The sequence below is a fragment of the Pleurodeles waltl genome, chromosome 11 (genome assembly GCF_031143425.1).
Source record: "Pleurodeles waltl isolate 20211129_DDA chromosome 11, aPleWal1.hap1.20221129, whole genome shotgun sequence".
Lineage (NCBI taxonomy): Eukaryota > Metazoa > Chordata > Amphibia > Caudata > Salamandridae > Pleurodeles > Pleurodeles waltl.
The window spans coordinates 131,734,585-131,755,532 of record NC_090450.1 but is presented as its reverse complement, the minus strand read 5'-3'; positions in this window follow the sequence as shown (position 1 = coordinate 131,755,532).

Sequence of the window (20,948 nt, the reverse complement as noted above, 5' to 3'; positions counted from 1 at the left end):
TCTCAGATTCCAGAACTTTCTTCCACAGAAATGTGAGGAACATTTGTTTTTTTAGCCAAATTTTGAGGTTTGCAAAGGATTCTGGGTAACAGAACCTGGTCCGAGCCCCGCAAGTCACCCCTCCTTGGATTCCCCTAGGTCTCTAGTTTTCAGAAATGTACAGGTTTGGTAGGTTTCCCTAGGTGCCGGCTGAGCTAGAGGCCAAAATCTCCAGGTAGGCACTTCGCAAAAAACACCTCTGTTTTCTTCCAAAAATTTGGATGTGTCCACGTTGCGCTTTGGGGCGTTTCCTGTCGCGGGCGCTAGGCCTACCCACACAAGTGAGGTATAATTTTTATTGGGAGACTTGGGGGAACGCTGGGTGGAAGGAAATTTGTGGCTCCTCTCAGATCCAGAACTTTCTGCCACAGAAATGTGAGGAACATGTGTTTTTTTAGCCAAATTGTGAGGTTTGCAAAGGATTCTGGGTAACAGAACCTGGTCCGAGCCCCGCAAGTCACCCCTCCTTGGATTCCCCTAGGTCTCTAGTTTCAGAAATGCACAGGTTTGGTAGGTTTCCGTAGGTGCCGGCTGAGCTAGAGGCCAAAATCTACAGGTGGGCACTTCCCAAAAAACACCTCCTGTTTTCTTCCAAAAATGTGGATGTGTCCACGTTGCTCTTTGGGGTGTTTCCTGTCGCGGGTTCTAGGCCTACCCACACAAGTGAGGTATCATTTTTATCGGGAGACTTGGGGGAACGCTGGGTGGAAGGAAATTTGTGGCTTCTCTCAGATTCCAGAGCTTTCTGCCACGGAAATGTGAGGAACATGTGTTTTTTTAGCCAAATTTTGAGGTTTGCAAAGGATTCTGGGTAACAGAACCTGGTCCGAGCCCCACAAGTCACCCCTCCATGGATTCCCCTAGGTCTCTAGTTTTCAGAAATGCACAGGTTTGGTAGGTTTCCCTAGGTGCCAGCTGAGCTAGAGGCCAAAATCTACAGGTAGGCACTTCGCAAAAAACACCTCTGTTTTCTTCCAAAAATTTGGATGTGTCCACATTGCGCTTTGGGGTGTTTCCTGTCGCGGGCGGTAGGCCTATCCACACAAGTGAGGTATCATTTTTATCGGGAGACTTGGGGGAACGCTGGGTGGAAGGAAATTTGTGGCTCCTCTCAGATTCCAGAACTTTCTGCCACAGAAATGTGAGGAACATGTGTTTTTTTATCCAAATTTTGAGGTTTGCAAAGTATTCTGGGTAACAGAACCTGGTCCGAGCCCCGCAAGTCACCCCTCCATGGATTCCCCTAGGTCTCTAGTTTTCAGAAATGCACAGGGTTGGTAGGTTTCCCAAGGTGCCGGCTGAGCTACAGGCCAAAATCCACAGGTAGGCACTGTTTTCTTTCCAAAATTTGGATGTGTCAACGTTGCGCTTTGGGGCGTTTCCTGTCGCGGGCGCTAGGCCTACCCACACAAGTGAGGTATCATTTTTATCAGGAGACTTGGGGGAACGCTGGGAGGAAGGACATTTGTGGCTCCTCTCAGATTCCAGAACTTTCTGCCACAGAAATGTGAGGAACATGTGTTTTTTTAGCCAAATTTTGAGGTTTGCAAAGGATTTTGGGTAACAGAACCTGGTCCGAGCCCCGCAAGTCACCCCTCCTTGGATTCCCCTAGGTCTCTAGTTTCAGAAACGCACAGGTTTGGTAGGTTTTCTTAGGTGCCGGCTGAGCTAGAGGCCAAAATCTACAGGTAGGCACTTCGCAAAAAACACCTCCTGTTTTCTTCCAAAAATTTGGATGTGTCCACATTGCGCTTTGGGGTGTTTCCTGTCGCGGGTTCTAGGCCTACCCACACAAGTGAGGTATCATTTTTATCGGGAGACTTGGGGGAACGCTGGGTGGAAGGAAATTTGTGGCTCCTCTCAGATTCCAGATCTTTCTGCCACGGAAATGTGAGGAACATGTGTTTTTTTTGCCAAATTTTGAGGTTTGCAAAGGATTCTGGGTAACAGAACCTGGTCCGAGCCCCGCAAGTCACCCCTCCATGGATTCCCCTAGGTCTCTAGTTTTCAGAAATGCACAGGTTTGGTAGGTTTCCCTAGGTGCCAGCTGAGCTAGAGGCCAAAATCTACAGGTAGGCACTTCGCAAAAAACACCTCTGTTGTCTTCCAAAAATTTGGATGTGTCCACATTGCGCTTTGAGGTGTTTCCTGTCGCGGGCGCTAGGCCTACCCACACAAGTGAGGTATCATTTTTATCGGGAGACTTGGGGGAACGCTGGGTGGAAGGAAATTTGTGGCTTCTCTCAGATTCCAGAGCTTTCTGCCACGGAAATGTGAGGAACATGTGTTTTTTTAGCCAAATTTTGAGGTTTGCAAAGGATTCTGGGTAACAGAACCTGGTCCGAGCCCCGCAAGTCACCCCTCCATGGATTCCCCTAGGTCTCTAGTTTTCAGAAATGCACAGGTTTGGTAGGTTTCCCTAGGTGCCAGCTGAGCTAGAGGCCAAAATCTACAGGTAGGCACTTCGCAAAAAACACCTCTGTTTTCTTCCAAAAATTTGGATGTGTCCACATTGCGCTTTGGGGTGTTTCCTGTCGCGGGCGGTAGGCCTATCCACACAAGTGAGGTATCATTTTTATCGGGAGACTTGGGGGAACGCTGGGTGGAAGGAAATTTGTGGCTCCTCTCCGATTCCAGAACTTTCTGCCACAGAAATGTGAGGAACATGTGTTTTTTTATCCAAATTTTGAGGTTTGCAAAGTATTCTGGGTAACAGAACCTGGTCCGAGCCCCGCAAGTCACCCCTCCATGGATTCCCCTAGGTCTCTAGTTTTCAGAAATGCACAGGGTTGGTAGGTTTCCCAAGGTGCCGGCTGAGCTACAGGCCAAAATCCACAGGTAGGCACTGTTTTCTTTCCAAAATTTGGATGTGTCAACGTTGCGCTTTGGGGCGTTTCCTGTCGCGGGCGCTAGGCCTACCCACACAAGTGAGGTATCATTTTTATCAGGAGACTTGGGGGAACGCTGGGTGGAAGGACATTTGTGGCTCCTCTCAGATTCCAGAACTTTCTGCCACAGAAATGTGAGGAACATGTGTTTTTTTAGCCAAATTTTGAGGTTTGCAAAGGATTTTGGGTAACAGAACCTGGTCCGAGCCCCGCAAGTCACCCCTCCTTGGATTCCCCTAGGTCTCTAGTTTCAGAAACGCACAGGTTTGGTAGGTTTTCTTAGGTGCCGGCTGAGCTAGAGGCCAAAATCTACAGGTAGGCACTTCGCAAAAAACACCTCCTGTTTTCTTCCAAAAATTTGGATGTGTCCACATTGCGCTTTGGGGTGTTTCCTGTCGCGGGTTCTAGGCCTACCCACACAAGTGAGGTATCATTTTTATCGGGAGACTTGGGGGAACGCTGGGTGGAAGGAAATTTGTGGCTCCTCTCAGATTCCAGATCTTTCTGCCACGGAAATGTGAGGAACATGTGTTTTTTTTGCCAAATTTTGAGGTTTGCAAAGGATTCTGGGTAACAGAACCTGGTCCGAGCCCCGCAAGTCACCCCTCCATGGATTCCCCTAGGTCTCTAGTTTTCAGAAATGCACAGGTTTGGTAGGTTTCCCTAGGTGCCAGCTGAGCTAGAGGCCAAAATCTACAGGTAGGCACTTCGCAAAAAACACCTCTGTTGTCTTCCAAAAATTTGGATGTGTCCACATTGCGCTTTGAGGTGTTTCCTGTCGCGGGCGCTAGGCCTACCCACACAAGTGAGGTATCATTTTTATCGGGAGACTTGGGGGAACGCTGGGTGGAAGGAAATTTGTGGCTTCTCTCAGATTCCAGAGCTTTCTGCCACGGAAATGTGAGGAACATGTGTTTTTTTAGCCAAATTTTGAGGTTTGCAAAGGATTCTGGGTAACAGAACCTGGTCCGAGCCCCGCAAGTCACCCCTCCATGGATTCCCCTAGGTCTCTAGTTTTCAGAAATGCACAGGTTTGGTAGGTTTCCCTAGGTGCCAGCTGAGCTAGAGGCCAAAATCTACAGGTAGGCACTTCGCAAAAAACACCTCTGTTTTCTTCCAAAAATTTGGATGTGTCCACATTGCGCTTTGGGGTGTTTCCTGTCGCGGGCGGTAGGCCTATCCACACAAGTGAGGTATCATTTTTATCGGGAGACTTGGGGGAACGCTGGGTGGAAGGAAATTTGTGGCTCCTCTCAGATTCCAGAACTTTCTGCCACAGAAATGTGAGGAACATGTGTTTTTTTATCCAAATTTTGAGGTTTGCAAAGTATTCTGGGTAACAGAACCTGGTCCGAGCCCCGCAAGTCACCCCTCCATGGATTCCCCTAGGTCTCTAGTTTTCAGAAATGCACAGGGTTGGTAGGTTTCCCAAGGTGCCGGCTGAGCTACAGGCCAAAATCCACAGGTAGGCACTGTTTTCTTTCCAAAATTTGGATGTGTCAACGTTGCGCTTTGGGGCGTTTCCTGTCGCGGGCGCTAGGCCTACCCACACAAGTGAGGTATCATTTTTATCAGGAGACTTGGGGGAACGCTGGGTGGAAGGACATTTGTGGCTCCTCTCAGATTCCAGAACTTTCTGCCACAGAAATGTGAGGAACATGTGTTTTTTTAGCCAAATTTTGAGGTTTGCAAAGGATTTTGGGTAACAGAACCTGGTCCGAGCCCCGCAAGTCACCCCTCCTTGGATTCCCCTAGGTCTCTAGTTTCAGAAACGCACAGGTTTGGTAGGTTTTCTTAGGTGCCGGCTGAGCTAGAGGCCAAAATCTACAGGTAGGCACTTCGCAAAAAACACCTCCTGTTTTCTTCCAAAAATTTGGATGTGTCCACATTGCGCTTTGGGGTGTTTCCTGTCGCGGGTTCTAGGCCTACCCACACAAGTGAGGTATCATTTTTATCGGGAGACTTGGGGGAACGCTGGGTGGAAGGAAATTTGTGGCTCCTCTCAGATTCCAGATCTTTCTGCCACGGAAATGTGAGGAACATGTGTTTTTTTTGCCAAATTTTGAGGTTTGCAAAGGATTTTGGGTAACAGAACCTGGTCCGAGCCCCGCAAGTCACCCCTCCTTGGATTCCCCTAGGTCTCTAGTTTCAGAAACGCACAGGTTTGGTAGGTTTTCTTAGGTGCCGGCTGAGCTAGAGGCCAAAATCTACAGGTAGGCACTTCGCAAAAAACACCTCCTGTTTTCTTCCAAAAATTTGGATGTGTCCACATTGCGCTTTGGGGTGTTTCCTGTCGCGGGTTCTAGGCCTACCCACACAAGTGAGGTATCATTTTTATCGGGAGACTTGGGGGAACGCTGGGTGGAAGGAAATTTGTGGCTCCTCTCAGATTCCAGATCTTTCTGCCACGGAAATGTGAGGAACATGTGTTTTTTTTGCCAAATTTTGAGGTTTGCAAAGGATTCTGGGTAACAGAACCTGGTCCGAGCCCCGCAAGTCACCCCTCCATGGATTCCCCTAGGTCTCTAGTTTTCAGAAATGCACAGGTTTGGTAGGTTTCCCTAGGTGCCAGCTGAGCTAGAGGCCAAAATCTACAGGTAGGCACTTCGCAAAAAACACCTCTGTTGTCTTCCAAAAATTTGGATGTGTCCACATTGCGCTTTGAGGTGTTTCCTGTCGCGGGCGCTAGGCCTACCCACACAAGTGAGGTATCATTTTTATCGGGAGACTTGGGGGAACGCTGGGTGGAAGGAAATTTGTGGCTTCTCTCAGATTCCAGAGCTTTCTGCCACGGAAATGTGAGGAACATGTGTTTTTTTAGCCAAATTTTGAGGTTTGCAAAGGATTCTGGGTAACAGAACCTGGTCCGAGCCCCGCAAGTCACCCCTCCATGGATTCCCCTAGGTCTCTAGTTTTCAGAAATGCACAGGTTTGGTAGGTTTCCCTAGGTGCCAGCTGAGCTAGAGGCCAAAATCTACAGGTAGGCACTTCGCAAAAAACACCTCTGTTTTCTTCCAAAAATTTGGATGTGTCCACATTGCGCTTTGGGGTGTTTCCTGTCGCGGGCGGTAGGCCTATCCACACAAGTGAGGTATCATTTTTATCGGGAGACTTGGGGGAACGCTGGGTGGAAGGAAATTTGTGGCTCCTCTCAGATTCCAGAACTTTCTGCCACAGAAATGTGAGGAACATGTGTTTTTTTATCCAAATTTTGAGGTTTGCAAAGTATTCTGGGTAACAGAACCTGGTCCGAGCCCCGCAAGTCACCCCTCCATGGATTCCCCTAGGTCTCTAGTTTTCAGAAATGCACAGGGTTGGTAGGTTTCCCAAGGTGCCGGCTGAGCTACAGGCCAAAATCCACAGGTAGGCACTGTTTTCTTTCCAAAATTTGGATGTGTCAACGTTGCGCTTTGGGGCGTTTCCTGTCGCGGGCGCTAGGCCTACCCACACAAGTGAGGTATCATTTTTATCAGGAGACTTGGGGGAACGCTGGGTGGAAGGACATTTGTGGCTCCTCTCAGATTCCAGAACTTTCTGCCACAGAAATGTGAGGAACATGTGTTTTTTTAGCCAAATTTTGAGGTTTGCAAAGGATTTTGGGTAACAGAACCTGGTCCGAGCCCCGCAAGTCACCCCTCCTTGGATTCCCCTAGGTCTCTAGTTTCAGAAACGCACAGGTTTGGTAGGTTTTCTTAGGTGCCGGCTGAGCTAGAGGCCAAAATCTACAGGTAGGCACTTCGCAAAAAACACCTCCTGTTTTCTTCCAAAAATTTGGATGTGTCCACATTGCGCTTTGGGGTGTTTCCTGTCGCGGGTTCTAGGCCTACCCACACAAGTGAGGTATCATTTTTATCGGGAGACTTGGGGGAACGCTGGGTGGAAGGAAATTTGTGGCTCCTCTCAGATTCCAGAGCTTTCTGCCACGGAAATGTGAGGAACATGTGTTTTTTTAGCCAAATTTTGAGGTTTGCAAAGGATTCTGGGTAACAGAACCTGGTCCGAGCCCCGCAAGTCACCCCTCCATGGATTCCCCTAGGTCTCTAGTTTTCAGAAATGCACAGGTTTGGTAGGTTTCCCTAGGTGCCAGCTGAGCTAGAGGCCAAAATCTACAGGTAGGCACTTCGCAAAAAACACCTCTGTTTTCTTCCAAAAATTTGGATGTGTCCACATTGCGCTTTGGGGTGTTTCCTGTCGCGGGCGGTAGGCCTATCCACACAAGTGAGGTATCATTTTTATCGGGAGACTTGGGGGAACGCTGGGTGGAAGGAAATTTGTGGCTCCTCTCCGATTCCAGAACTTTCTGCCACAGAAATGTGAGGAACATGTGTTTTTTTATCCAAATTTTGAGGTTTGCAAAGTATTCTGGGTAACAGAACCTGGTCCGAGCCCCGCAAGTCACCCCTCCATGGATTCCCCTAGGTCTCTAGTTTTCAGAAATGCACAGGGTTGGTAGGTTTCCCAAGGTGCCGGCTGAGCTACAGGCCAAAATCCACAGGTAGGCACTGTTTTCTTTCCAAAATTTGGATGTGTCAACGTTGCGCTTTGGGGCGTTTCCTGTCGCGGGCGCTAGGCCTACCCACACAAGTGAGGTATCATTTTTATCAGGAGACTTGGGGGAACGCTGGGTGGAAGGACATTTGTGGCTCCTCTCAGATTCCAGAACTTTCTGCCACAGAAATGTGAGGAACATGTGTTTTTTTAGCCAAATTTTGAGGTTTGCAAAGGATTTTGGGTAACAGAACCTGGTCCGAGCCCCGCAAGTCACCCCTCCTTGGATTCCCCTAGGTCTCTAGTTTCAGAAACGCACAGGTTTGGTAGGTTTTCTTAGGTGCCGGCTGAGCTAGAGGCCAAAATCTACAGGTAGGCACTTCGCAAAAAACACCTCCTGTTTTCTTCCAAAAATTTGGATGTGTCCACATTGCGCTTTGGGGTGTTTCCTGTCGCGGGTTCTAGGCCTACCCACACAAGTGAGGTATCATTTTTATCGGGAGACTTGGGGGAACGCTGGGTGGAAGGAAATTTGTGGCTCCTCTCAGATTCCAGATCTTTCTGCCACGGAAATGTGAGGAACATGTGTTTTTTTTGCCAAATTTTGAGGTTTGCAAAGGATTTTGGGTAACAGAACCTGGTCCGAGCCCCGCAAGTCACCCCTCCTTGGATTCCCCTAGGTCTCTAGTTTCAGAAACGCACAGGTTTGGTAGGTTTTCTTAGGTGCCGGCTGAGCTAGAGGCCAAAATCTACAGGTAGGCACTTCGCAAAAAACACCTCCTGTTTTCTTCCAAAAATTTGGATGTGTCCACATTGCGCTTTGGGGTGTTTCCTGTCGCGGGTTCTAGGCCTACCCACACAAGTGAGGTATCATTTTTATCGGGAGACTTGGGGGAACGCTGGGTGGAAGGAAATTTGTGGCTCCTCTCAGATTCCAGATCTTTCTGCCACGGAAATGTGAGGAACATGTGTTTTTTTTGCCAAATTTTGAGGTTTGCAAAGGATTCTGGGTAACAGAACCTGGTCCGAGCCCCGCAAGTCACCCCTCCATGGATTCCCCTAGGTCTCTAGTTTTCAGAAATGCACAGGTTTGGTAGGTTTCCCTAGGTGCCAGCTGAGCTAGAGGCCAAAATCTACAGGTAGGCACTTCGCAAAAAACACCTCTGTTGTCTTCCAAAAATTTGGATGTGTCCACATTGCGCTTTGAGGTGTTTCCTGTCGCGGGCGCTAGGCCTACCCACACAAGTGAGGTATCATTTTTATCGGGAGACTTGGGGGAACGCTGGGTGGAAGGAAATTTGTGGCTTCTCTCAGATTCCAGAGCTTTCTGCCACGGAAATGTGAGGAACATGTGTTTTTTTAGCCAAATTTTGAGGTTTGCAAAGGATTCTGGGTAACAGAACCTGGTCCGAGCCCCGCAAGTCACCCCTCCATGGATTCCCCTAGGTCTCTAGTTTTCAGAAATGCACAGGTTTGGTAGGTTTCCCTAGGTGCCAGCTGAGCTAGAGGCCAAAATCTACAGGTAGGCACTTCGCAAAAAACACCTCTGTTTTCTTCCAAAAATTTGGATGTGTCCACATTGCGCTTTGGGGTGTTTCCTGTCGCGGGCGGTAGGCCTATCCACACAAGTGAGGTATCATTTTTATCGGGAGACTTGGGGGAACGCTGGGTGGAAGGAAATTTGTGGCTCCTCTCAGATTCCAGAACTTTCTGCCACAGAAATGTGAGGAACATGTGTTTTTTTATCCAAATTTTGAGGTTTGCAAAGTATTCTGGGTAACAGAACCTGGTCCGAGCCCCGCAAGTCACCCCTCCATGGATTCCCCTAGGTCTCTAGTTTTCAGAAATGCACAGGGTTGGTAGGTTTCCCAAGGTGCCGGCTGAGCTACAGGCCAAAATCCACAGGTAGGCACTGTTTTCTTTCCAAAATTTGGATGTGTCAACGTTGCGCTTTGGGGCGTTTCCTGTCGCGGGCGCTAGGCCTACCCACACAAGTGAGGTATCATTTTTATCAGGAGACTTGGGGGAACGCTGGGTGGAAGGACATTTGTGGCTCCTCTCAGATTCCAGAACTTTCTGCCACAGAAATGTGAGGAACATGTGTTTTTTTAGCCAAATTTTGAGGTTTGCAAAGGATTTTGGGTAACAGAACCTGGTCCGAGCCCCGCAAGTCACCCCTCCTTGGATTCCCCTAGGTCTCTAGTTTCAGAAACGCACAGGTTTGGTAGGTTTTCTTAGGTGCCGGCTGAGCTAGAGGCCAAAATCTACAGGTAGGCACTTCGCAAAAAACACCTCCTGTTTTCTTCCAAAAATTTGGATGTGTCCACATTGCGCTTTGGGGTGTTTCCTGTCGCGGGTTCTAGGCCTACCCACACAAGTGAGGTATCATTTTTATCGGGAGACTTGGGGGAACGCTGGGTGGAAGGAAATTTGTGGCTCCTCTCAGATTCCAGATCTTTCTGCCACGGAAATGTGAGGAACATGTGTTTTTTTTGCCAAATTTTGAGGTTTGCAAAGGATTCTGGGTAACAGAACCTGGTCCGAGCCCCGCAAGTCACCCCTCCATGGATTCCCCTAGGTCTCTAGTTTTCAGAAATGCACAGGTTTGGTAGGTTTCCCTAGGTGCCAGCTGAGCTAGAGGCCAAAATCTACAGGTAGGCACTTCGCAAAAAACACCTCTGTTGTCTTCCAAAAATTTGGATGTGTCCACATTGCGCTTTGAGGTGTTTCCTGTCGCGGGCGCTAGGCCTACCCACACAAGTGAGATATCATTTTTATCAGGAGACTTGGGGGAACGCTGGGTGGAAGGAAATTTGTGGCTCCTCTCAGATTCCAGAACTTTCTGCCACAGAAATGTGAGGAACATGTGTTTTTTTAGCCAAATTTTGAGGTTTGCAAAGGATTCTGGGTAACAGAACCTGGTCCGAGCCCCGCAAGTCACCCCATCTTGGATTCCCCTAGGTCTCTAGTTTTCAGAAATGCAGAGGTTTGGTAGGTTTCCCTAGGTGCCGGCTGAGCTAGAGGCCAAAATCTACAGGTAGGCACTTCGCAAAAAACACCTCTGTTTTCTTCCAAAAATTTGGATGTGTCCACATTGCGCTTTGGGGTGTTTCCTGTAGCGGGTTCTAGGCCTACCCACACAAGTGAGGTATAATTTTTATCGGGAGACTTGGGGGAACGCTGGGTGGAAGGAAATTTGTGGCTCCTCTCAGATTCCAGAACTTTCTGCCACGGAAATGTGAGGAACATGTGTTTTTTTCCGCAAATTTTGAGGTTTGCAAAGGATTCTGGGTAACAGAACCTGGTCCGAGCCCCGCAAGTCACCCCTCCATGGATTCCCCTAGGTCTCTAGTTTTCAGAAATGCACAGGTTTGGTACGTTTCCCTAGGTGCCAGCTGAGCTAGAGGCCAAAATCTACAGGTAGGCACTTCGCAAAAAACACCTCTGTTTTCTTCTAAAAATTTGGATGTGTCCACATTGCGCTTTGAGGTGTTTCCTGTCGCGGGCGCTAGGCCTACCCACACAAGTGAGGTATCATTTTTATTGGGAGACTTGGGGGAACGCTTGGTGGAAGGAAATTTGTGGCTCCTCTCAGATTCCAGAACTTTCTGCCACAGAAATGTGAGGAACGTGTGTTTTTTTAGCCAAATTTTGAGGTTTGCAAAGGATTCTGGGTAACAGAACCTGGTCCGAGCCCCGCAAGTCACCCTATCTTGGATTCCCCTAGGTCTCTAGTTTTCAGAAATGCACAGGTTTGGTAGGTTTCCCTAGGTGCCGGCTGAGCTAGAGGCCAAAATCTACAGGTAGGCACTTCGCAAAAAACACCTCTGTTTTCTTCCAAAAATTTGGATGTGTCCACGTTGCGCTTTGGGGCGTTTCCTGTCGCGGGCGCTAGGCCTACCCACACAAGTGAGGTATAATTTTTATCGGGAGACTTAGGGGAACGCTGGGTGGAAGGAAATTTGTGGCTCCTCTCAGATTCCCGAACTTTCTGCCACAGAAATATGAGGAACATGTGTTTTTTTAGCCAAATTGTGAGGTTTGCAAAGGATTCTGGGTAACAGAACCTGGTCCGAGCCCCGCAAGTCACCCCTCCTTGGATTCCCCTAGGTCTCTAGTTTCAGAAATGCACAGGTTTGGTAGGTTTCCTTAGGTGCCGGCTGAGCTAGAGGCCAAAATCTACAGGTGGGCACTTCGCAAAAAACACCTCCTGTATTCTTCCCAAAATTTGGATGTGTCCACGTTGCGCTTTGGGGTGTTTCCTGTCGCGGGTTCTAGGCCTACCCACACAAGTGAGGTATCATTTTTATCGGGAGACTTGGGGGAACGCTGGGTGGAAGGAAATTTGTGGCTTCTCTCAGATTCCAGAGCTTTCTGCCACGGAAATGTGAGGAACATGTGTTTTTTTATCCAAATTTTGAGGTTTGCAAAGTATTCTGGGTAACAGAACCTGGTCCGAGCCCCGCAAGTCACCCCTCCATGGATTCCCCTAGGTCTCTAGTTTTCAGAAATGCACAGGGTTGGTAGGTTTCCCAAGGTGCCGGCTGAGCTACAGGCCAAAATCCACAGGTAGGCACTGTTTTCTTTCCAAAATTTGGATGTGTCAACGTTGCGCTTTGGGGCGTTTCCTGTCGCGGGCGCTAGGCCTACCCACACAAGTGAGGTATCATTTTTATCAGGAGACTTGGGGGAACGCTGGGTGGAAGGACATTTGTGGCTCCTCTCAGATTCCAGAACTTTCTGCCACAGAAATGTGAGGAACATGTGTTTTTTTAGCCAAATTTTGAGGTTTGCAAAGGATTTTGGGTAACAGAACCTGGTCCGAGCCCCGCAAGTCACCCCTCCTTGGATTCCCCTAGGTCTCTAGTTTCAGAAACGCACAGGTTTGGTAGGTTTTCTTAGGTGCCGGCTGAGCTAGAGGCCAAAATCTACAGGTAGGCACTTCGCAAAAAACACCTCCTGTTTTCTTCCAAAAATTTGGATGTGTCCACATTGCGCTTTGGGGTGTTTCCTGTCGCGGGTTCTAGGCCTACCCACACAAGTGAGGTATCATTTTTATCGGGAGACTTGGGGGAACGCTGGGTGGAAGGAAATTTGTGGCTCCTCTCAGATTCCAGATCTTTCTGCCACGGAAATGTGAGGAACATGTGTTTTTTTTGCCAAATTTTGAGGTTTGCAAAGGATTCTGGGTAACAGAACCTGGTCCGAGCCCCGCAAGTCACCCCTCCATGGATTCCCCTAGGTCTCTAGTTTTCAGAAATGCACAGGTTTGGTAGGTTTCCCTAGGTGCCAGCTGAGCTAGAGGCCAAAATCTACAGGTAGGCACTTCGCAAAAAACACCTCTGTTGTCTTCCAAAAATTTGGATGTGTCCACATTGCGCTTTGAGGTGTTTCCTGTCGCGGGCGCTAGGCCTACCCACACAAGTGAGATATCATTTTTATCAGGAGACTTGGGGGAACGCTGGGTGGAAGGAAATTTGTGGCTCCTCTCAGATTCCAGAACTTTCTGCCACAGAAATGTGAGGAACATGTGTTTTTTTAGCCAAATTTTGAGGTTTGCAAAGGATTCTGGGTAACAGAACCTGGTCCGAGCCCCGCAAGTCACCCCATCTTGGATTCCCCTAGGTCTCTAGTTTTCAGAAATGCAGAGGTTTGGTAGGTTTCCCTAGGTGCCGGCTGAGCTAGAGGCCAAAATCTACAGGTAGGCACTTCGCAAAAAACACCTCTGTTTTCTTCCAAAAATTTGGATGTGTCCACATTGCGCTTTGGGGTGTTTCCTGTAGCGGGTTCTAGGCCTACCCACACAAGTGAGGTATAATTTTTATCGGGAGACTTGGGGGAACGCTGGGTGGAAGGAAATTTGTGGCTCCTCTCAGATTCCAGAACTTTCTGCCACGGAAATGTGAGGAACATGTGTTTTTTTCCGCAAATTTTGAGGTTTGCAAAGGATTCTGGGTAACAGAACCTGGTCCGAGCCCCGCAAGTCACCCCTCCATGGGTTCCCCTAGGTCTCTAGTTTTCAGAAATGCACAGGTTTGGTACGTTTCCCTAGGTGCCAGCTGAGCTAGAGGCCAAAATCTACAGGTAGGCACTTCGCAAAAAACACCTCTGTTTTCTTCTAAAAATTTGGATGTGTCCACATTGCGCTTTGAGGTGTTTCCTGTCGCGGGCGCTAGGCCTACCCACACAAGTGAGGTATCATTTTTATTGGGAGACTTGGGGGAACGCTTGGTGGAAGGAAATTTGTGGCTCCTCTCAGATTCCAGAACTTTCTGCCACAGAAATGTGAGGAACGTGTGTTTTTTTAGCCAAATTTTGAGGTTTGCAAAGGATTCTGGGTAACAGAACCTGGTCCGAGCCCCGCAAGTCACCCCATCTTGGATTCCCCTAGGTCTCTAGTTTTCAGAAATGCACAGGTTTGGTAGGTTTCCCTAGGTGCCGGCTGAGCTAGAGGCCAAAATCTACAGGTAGGCACTTCGCAAAAAACACCTCTGTTTTCTTCCAAAAATTTGGATGTGTCCACGTTGCGCTTTGGGGCGTTTCCTGTCGCGGGCGCTAGGCCTACCCACACAAGTGAGGTATAATTTTTATCGGGAGACTTAGGGGAACGCTGGGTGGAAGGAAATTTGTGGCTCCTCTCAGATTCCCGAACTTTCTGCCACAGAAATATGAGGAACATGTGTTTTTTTAGCCAAATTGTGAGGTTTGCAAAGGATTCTGGGTAACAGAACCTGGTCCGAGCCCCGCAAGTCACCCCTCCTTGGATTCCCCTAGGTCTCTAGTTTCAGAAATGCACAGGTTTGGTAGGTTTCCTTAGGTGCCGGCTGAGCTAGAGGCCAAAATCTACAGGTGGGCACTTCGCAAAAAACACCTCCTGTATTCTTCCCAAAATTTGGATGTGTCCACGTTGCGCTTTGGGGTGTTTCCTGTCGCGGGTTCTAGGCCTACCCACACAAGTGAGGTATCATTTTTATCGGGAGACTTGGGGGAACGCTGGGTGGAATGAAATTTGTGGCTCCTCTCAGATTCTAGAACTTTCTGCCACGGAAATTTGAGGAACATGTGTTTTTTTAGCCAAATTTTGAGGTTTGCAAAGGATTCTGGGTAACAGAACCTGGTCCGAGCCCCGCAAGTCACCCCTCCATGGATTCCCCTAGGTCTCTAGTTTTCAGAAATGCACAGGATTGGTAGGTTTCCCTAGGTGCCAGCTGAGCTAGAGGCCAAAATCTACAGGTAGGCACTTCGCAAAAAACACCTCTGTTTTCTTCCAAAAATGTGGATGTGTCCATATTGCGCTTTGGGGTGTTTCCTGTTGCGGGCGCTAGGCCTACCCACACAAGTGAGGTATCATTTTTATCGGGAGACTTGGGGGAACGCTGGGTGGAAGGAAATTTGTGGCTCCTCTCAGATTCCAGAACTTTCTGCCACAGAAATGTGAGGAACATGTGTTTTTTTAGCCAAATTTTGAGGTTTGCAAAGGACTCTAGGGTAACAGAACCTGGTCCGAGCCCCGCAAGTCACCCCTCCATTAATTCCCCTAGGTCTCTAGTTTTCAGAAATGCATAGGGTTGGTAGGTTTCCCTAGGTGCCGGCTGAGCTACAGGCCATAATCCACAGGTAGGCACTGTTTTCTTTCAAAAATTTGGATGTGTCCACGTTGCGCTTTGGGGCGTTTTCTGTCGCGGGCGCTAGGCCTACCCACACAAGTGAGGTATCATTTTTATCGGGAGACTTGGGGGAACGCTGGGTGGAAGGAAATTTGAGGCTCCTCTCAGATTCCAGATTTTTCTGCCACAGAAATGTGAGGAACATGTGTTTTTTTAGCCAAATTTTGAGGTTTGCAAAGGATTCTGGGTAACAGAACCTGGTCCGAGCCCCGCAAGTCACCCCATCTTGGATTCCCCTAGGTCTCTAGTTTTCAGAAATGCACAGGTTTGGTAGGTTTCCCTAGGTGCCGGCTGAGCTAGAGGCCAAAATCTACAGGTAGGCACTTCGCAAAAAACACCTCTGTTTTCTTCCAAAAATTTGGATGTGTCCACATTGCGCTTTGGGGTGTTTCCTGTCGCGGGCGCTAGGCCTACCCACACAAGTGAGGTATCATTTTTATCTGGAGACTTGGGGGAACGCTGGGTGGAAGGAAATTTCTGGCTCCTCTCAGATTCCAGAACTTTCTGCCACAGAAATGTGAGGAACATGTGTTTTTTTAGCCAAATTTTGAGGTTTGCAAAGGATTCTGGGTAACAGAACCTGGTCCGAGCCCCGCAAGTCACCCCATCTTGGATTCCCCTAGGTCTCTAGTTTTCAGAAATGCACAGGTTTGGTAGGTTTCCCTAGGTGCCGGCTGAGCTAGAGGCCAAAATTTACAGGTAGGCACTTCGCAAAAAACACCTCTGTTTTCTTCCCAAAATGTGGATGTGTCCACATTGCGCTTTGGGGTGTTTCCTGTCGCGGGCGCTAGGCCTACGCACACAAGTGAGGTATAATTTTTATCGGGAGACTTGGGGGAACGCTGGGTGAAAGGAAATTTGTGGCTCCTCTTAGATTCCAGAACTTTCTGCCACAGAAATGTGAGGAACATGTGTTTTTTTAGCCAAATTTGAGGTTTGCAAAGGATTCTGGGTAACAGAACCTGGTCCGAGCCCCGCAAGTCACCCCTCCTTGGATTCCCCTAGGTCTCTAGTTTTCAGAAATGCACAGGTTTGGTAGGTTTCCCTAGGTGCCGGCTGAGCTAGAGGCCAAAATCTACAGGTAGGCACTTCGCAAAAAACACCTCTGTTTTCTTCCAAAAATTTGGATGTGTCCACGTTGCGCTTTGGGGCGTTTCCTGTCGCGGGCGCTAGGCCTACCCACACAAGTGAGGTATAATTTTTATCGGGAGACTTAGGGGAACTCTGGGTGGAAGGAAATTTGTGGCTCCTCTCAGATTCCAGAACTTTCTGCCACAGAAATATGAGGAACATGTGTTTTTTTAGCCAAATTGTGAGGTTTGCAAAGGATTCTGGGTAACAGAACCTGGTCCGAGCCCCGCAAGTCACTCCTCCTTGGATTCCCCTAGGTCTCTAGTTTCAGAAATGCACAGGTTTGGTAGGTTTCCTTAGGTGCCGGCTGAGCTAGAGGCCAAAATCTACAGGTGGGCACTTCGCAAAAAACACCTCCTGTATTCTTCCCAAAATTTGGATGTGTCCACGTTGCGCTTTGGGGTGTTTCCTGTCGCGGGTTCTAGGCCTACCCACACAAGTGAGGTATCATTTTTATCGGGAGACTTGGGGGAACGCTGGGTGGAATGAAATTTGTGGCTCCTCTCAGATTCTAGAACTTTCTGCCACGGAAATTTGAGGAACATGTGTTTTTTTAGCCAAATTTTGAGGTTTGCAAAGGATTCTGGGTAACAGAACCTGGTCCGAGCCCCGCAAGTCACCCCTCCATGGATTCCCCTAGGTCTCTAGTTTTCAGAAATGCACAGGATTGGTAGGTTTCCCTAGGTGCCAGCTGAGCTAGAGGCCAAAATCTACAGGTAGGCACTTCGCAAAAAACACCTCTGTTTTCTTCCAAAAATTTGGATGTGTCCATATTGCGCTTTGGGGTGTTTCCTGTTGCGGGCGCTAGGCCTACCCACACAAGTGAGGTATCATTTTTATCGGGAGACTTGGGGGAACGCTGGGTGGAAGGAAATTTGTGGCTCCTCTCAGATTCCAGAACTTTCTGCCACAGAAATGTGAGGAACATGTGTTTTTTTAGCCAAATTGTGAGGTTTGCAAAGGATTCTGGGTAACAGAACCTGGTCCGAGCCCCGCAAGTCACCCCTCCTTGGATTCCCCTAGGTCTCTAGTTTCAGAAATGCACAGGTTTGGTAGGTTTCCTTAGGTGCCGGCTGAGCTAGAGGCCAAAATCTACAGGTGGGCACTTCGCAAAAAACACCTCCTGTATTCTTCCCAAAATTTGGATGTGTCCACGTTGCGCTTTGGGGTGTTTCCTGTCGCGGGTTCTAGGCCTACCCACACAAGTGAGGTATCATTTTTATCGGGAGACTTGGGGGAACGCTGGGTGGAATGAAATTTGTGGCTCCTCTCAGATTCTAGAACTTTCTGCCACGGAAATTTGAGGAACATGTGTTTTTTTAGCCAAATTTTGAGGTTTGCAAAGGATTCTGGGTAACAGAACCTGGTCCGAGCCCCGCAAGTCACCCCTCCATGGATTCCCCTAGGTCTCTAGTTTTCAGAAATGCACAGGATTGGTAGGTTTCCCTAGGTGCCAGCTGAGCTAGAGGCCAAAATCTACAGGTAGGCACTTCGCAAAAAACACCTCTGTTTTCTTCCAAAAATTTGGATGTGTCCATATTGCGCTTTGGGGTGTTTCCTGTTGCGGGCGCTAGGCCTACCCACACAAGTGAGGTATCATTTTTATCGGGAGACTTGGGGGAACGCTGGGTGGAAGGAAATTTGTGGCTCCTCTCAGATTCCAGAACTTTCTGCCACAGAAATGTGAGGAACATGTGTTTTTTTAGCCAAATTTTGAGGTTTGCAAAGGACTCTAGGGTAACAGAACCTGGTCCGAGCCCCGCAAGTCACCCCTCCATGGATTCCCCTAGGTCTCTAGTTTTCAGAAATGCACAGGGTTGGTAGGTTTCCCTAGGTGCCGGCTGAGCTACAGGCCATAATCCACAGGTAGGCACTGTTTTCTTTCAAAAATTTGGATGTGTCCACGTTGCGCTTTGGGGCGTTTTCTGTCGCGGGCGCTAGGCCTACCCACACAAGTGAGGTATCATTTTTATCGGGAGACTTGGGGGAACGCTGGGTGGAAGGAAATTTGTGGCTCCTCTCAGATTCCAGATTTTTCTGCCACAGAAATGTGAGGAACATGTGTTTTTTTAGCCAAATTTTGAGGTTTGCAAAGGATTCTGGGTAACAGAACCTGGTCGGAGCCCCGCAAGTCACCCCATCTTGGATTCCCCTAGGTCTCTAGTTTTCAGAAATGCACAGGTTTGGTATGTTTCCCTAGGTGCCGGCTGAGCTAGAGGCCAAAATCTACAGGTAGGCACTTCGCAAAAAACACCTCTGTTTTCTTCCAAAAATTTGGATGTGTCCACATTGCGCTTTGGGGTGTTTCCTGTCGCGGGCGCTAGGCCTACCCACACAAGTGAGGTATCATTTTTATCGGGAGACTTGGGGGAACGCTGGGTGGAAGGAAATTTGTGGCTCCTCTCAGATTCCAGAACTTTCTGCCACAGAAATGTGAGGAACATGTGTTTTTTTAGCCAAATTTTGAGGTTTGCAAAGGATTCTGGGTAACAGAACCTGGTCCGAGCCCCGCAAGTCACCCCATCTTGGATTCCCCTAGGTCTCTAGTTTTCAAAAATGCACAGGTTTGGTAGGTTTCCCTAGGTGCCGGCTGAGCTAGAGGCCAAAATTTACAGGTAGGCACTTCGCAAAAAACACCTCTGTTTTCTTCCCAAAATTTGGATGTGTCCACATTGCGCTTTGGGGTGTTTCCTGTCGCGGGCGCTAGGCCTACCCACACAAGTGAGGTATAATTTTTATCGGGAGACTTGGGGGAACGCTGGGTGAAAGGAAATTTGTGGCTCCTCTTAGATTCCAGAACTTTCTGCCACAGAAATGTGAGGAACATGTGTTTTTTTAGCCAAATTTTGAGGTTTGCAAAGGATTCTGGGTAACAGAACCTGGTCCGAGCCCCGCAAGTCTCCCCTCCTTGGATTCCCCTAGGTCTCTAATTTTCAGAAATGCACAGGTTTGGTAGGTTTCCCTAGGTGCCGGCTGAGCTAGAGGCCAAAATCTACAGGTAGGCACTTCACAAAAAACACCTCTGTTTTCTTCCAAAAATTTGGATGTGTCCACGTTGCGCTTTGGGATGTTTCCTGTCGCGGGCGCTAGGCCTACCCACACAAGTGAGGTATCATTTTTATCGGGAGACGTGGGGGAACGCTGGGTGGAAGGAAATTTGTGGCTCCTCTCAGATTCCAGAACTTTCTTCCACAGAAATGTGAGGAACATTTGTTTTTTTAGCCAAATTTTGAGGTTTGCAAAGGATTCTGGGTAACAGAACCTGGTCCGAGCCCCGCAAGTCACCCCTCCTTGGATTCCCCTAGGTCTCTAGTTTTCAGAAATGTACAGGTTTGGTATGTTTCCCTAGGTGCCGGCTGAGCTAGAGGCCAAAATCTCCAGGTAGGCACTTCGCAAAAAACACCTCTGTTTTCTTCCAAAAATTTGGATGTGTCCACGTTGCGCTTTGGGGCGTTTCCTGTCGTGGGCGCTAGGCCTACCCACACAAGTGAGGTATAATTTTTATCGGGAGACTTGGGGGAACGCTGGGTGGAAGGAAATTTGTGGCTCCTCTCAGATCCAGAACTTTCTGCCACAGAAATGTGAGGAACATGTGTTTTTTTAGCCAAATTGTGAGGTTTGCAAAGGATTCTGGGTAACAGAACCTGGTCCGAGCCCCGCAAGTCACCCCTCCTTGGATTCCCCTAGGTCTCTAGTTTCAGAAATGCACAGGTTTGGTAGGTTTCCGTAGGTGCCGGCTGAGCTAGATGCCAAAATCTACAGGTGGGCACTTCCCAAAAAACACCTCCTGTTTTCTTACAAAAATTTGGATGTGTCCACGTTGCTCTTTGGGGTGTTTCCTGTCGCGGGTTCTAGGCCTACCCACACAAGTGAGGTATCATTTTTATCGGGAGACTTGGGGGAACGCTGGGTGGAAGGAAATTTGTGGCTCCTCTCAGATTCCAGAGCTTTCTGCCACGGAAATGTGAGGAACATGTGTTTTTTTAGCCAAATTTTGAGGTTTGCAAAGGATTCTGGGTAACAGAACCTGGTCCGAGCCCCGCAAGTCACCCCTCCATGGATTCCCCTAGGTCTCTAGTTTTCAGAAATGCACAGGTTTGGTAGGTTTCCCTAGGTGCCAGCTGAGCTAGAGGCCAAAATCTACAGGTAGGCACTTCGCAAAAAACACCTCTGTTTTCTTCCAAAAATTTGGATGTGTCCACATTGCGCTTTGGGGTGTTTCCTGTCGCGGGCGCTAGGCCTACCCACACAAGTGAGGTATAATTTTTATCGGGAGACTTGGGGGAACGCTGGGTGAAAGGAAATTTGTGGCTCCTCTTAGATTCCAGAACTTTCTGCCACAGAAATGTGAGGAACATGTGTTTTTTTAGCCAAATTTTGAGGTTTGCAAAGGATTCTGGGTAACAGAACCTGGTCCGAGCCCCGCAAGTCTCCCCTCCTTGGATTCCCCTAGGTCTCTAGTTTTCAGAAATGCACAGGTTTGGTAGGTTTCCCTAGGTGCCGGCTGAGCTAGAGGCCAAAATCTACAGGTAGGCACTTCGCAAAAAACACCTCTGTTTTCTTCCAAAAATTTGGATGTGTCCACGTTGCGCTTTGGGATGTTTCTTGTCGCGGGCGCTAGGCCTACCCACACAAGTGAGGTATCATTTTTATCGGGAGACGTGGGGGAACGCTGGGTGGAAGGAAATTTGTGGCTCCTCTCAGATTCCAGAACTTTCTTCCACAGAAATGTGAG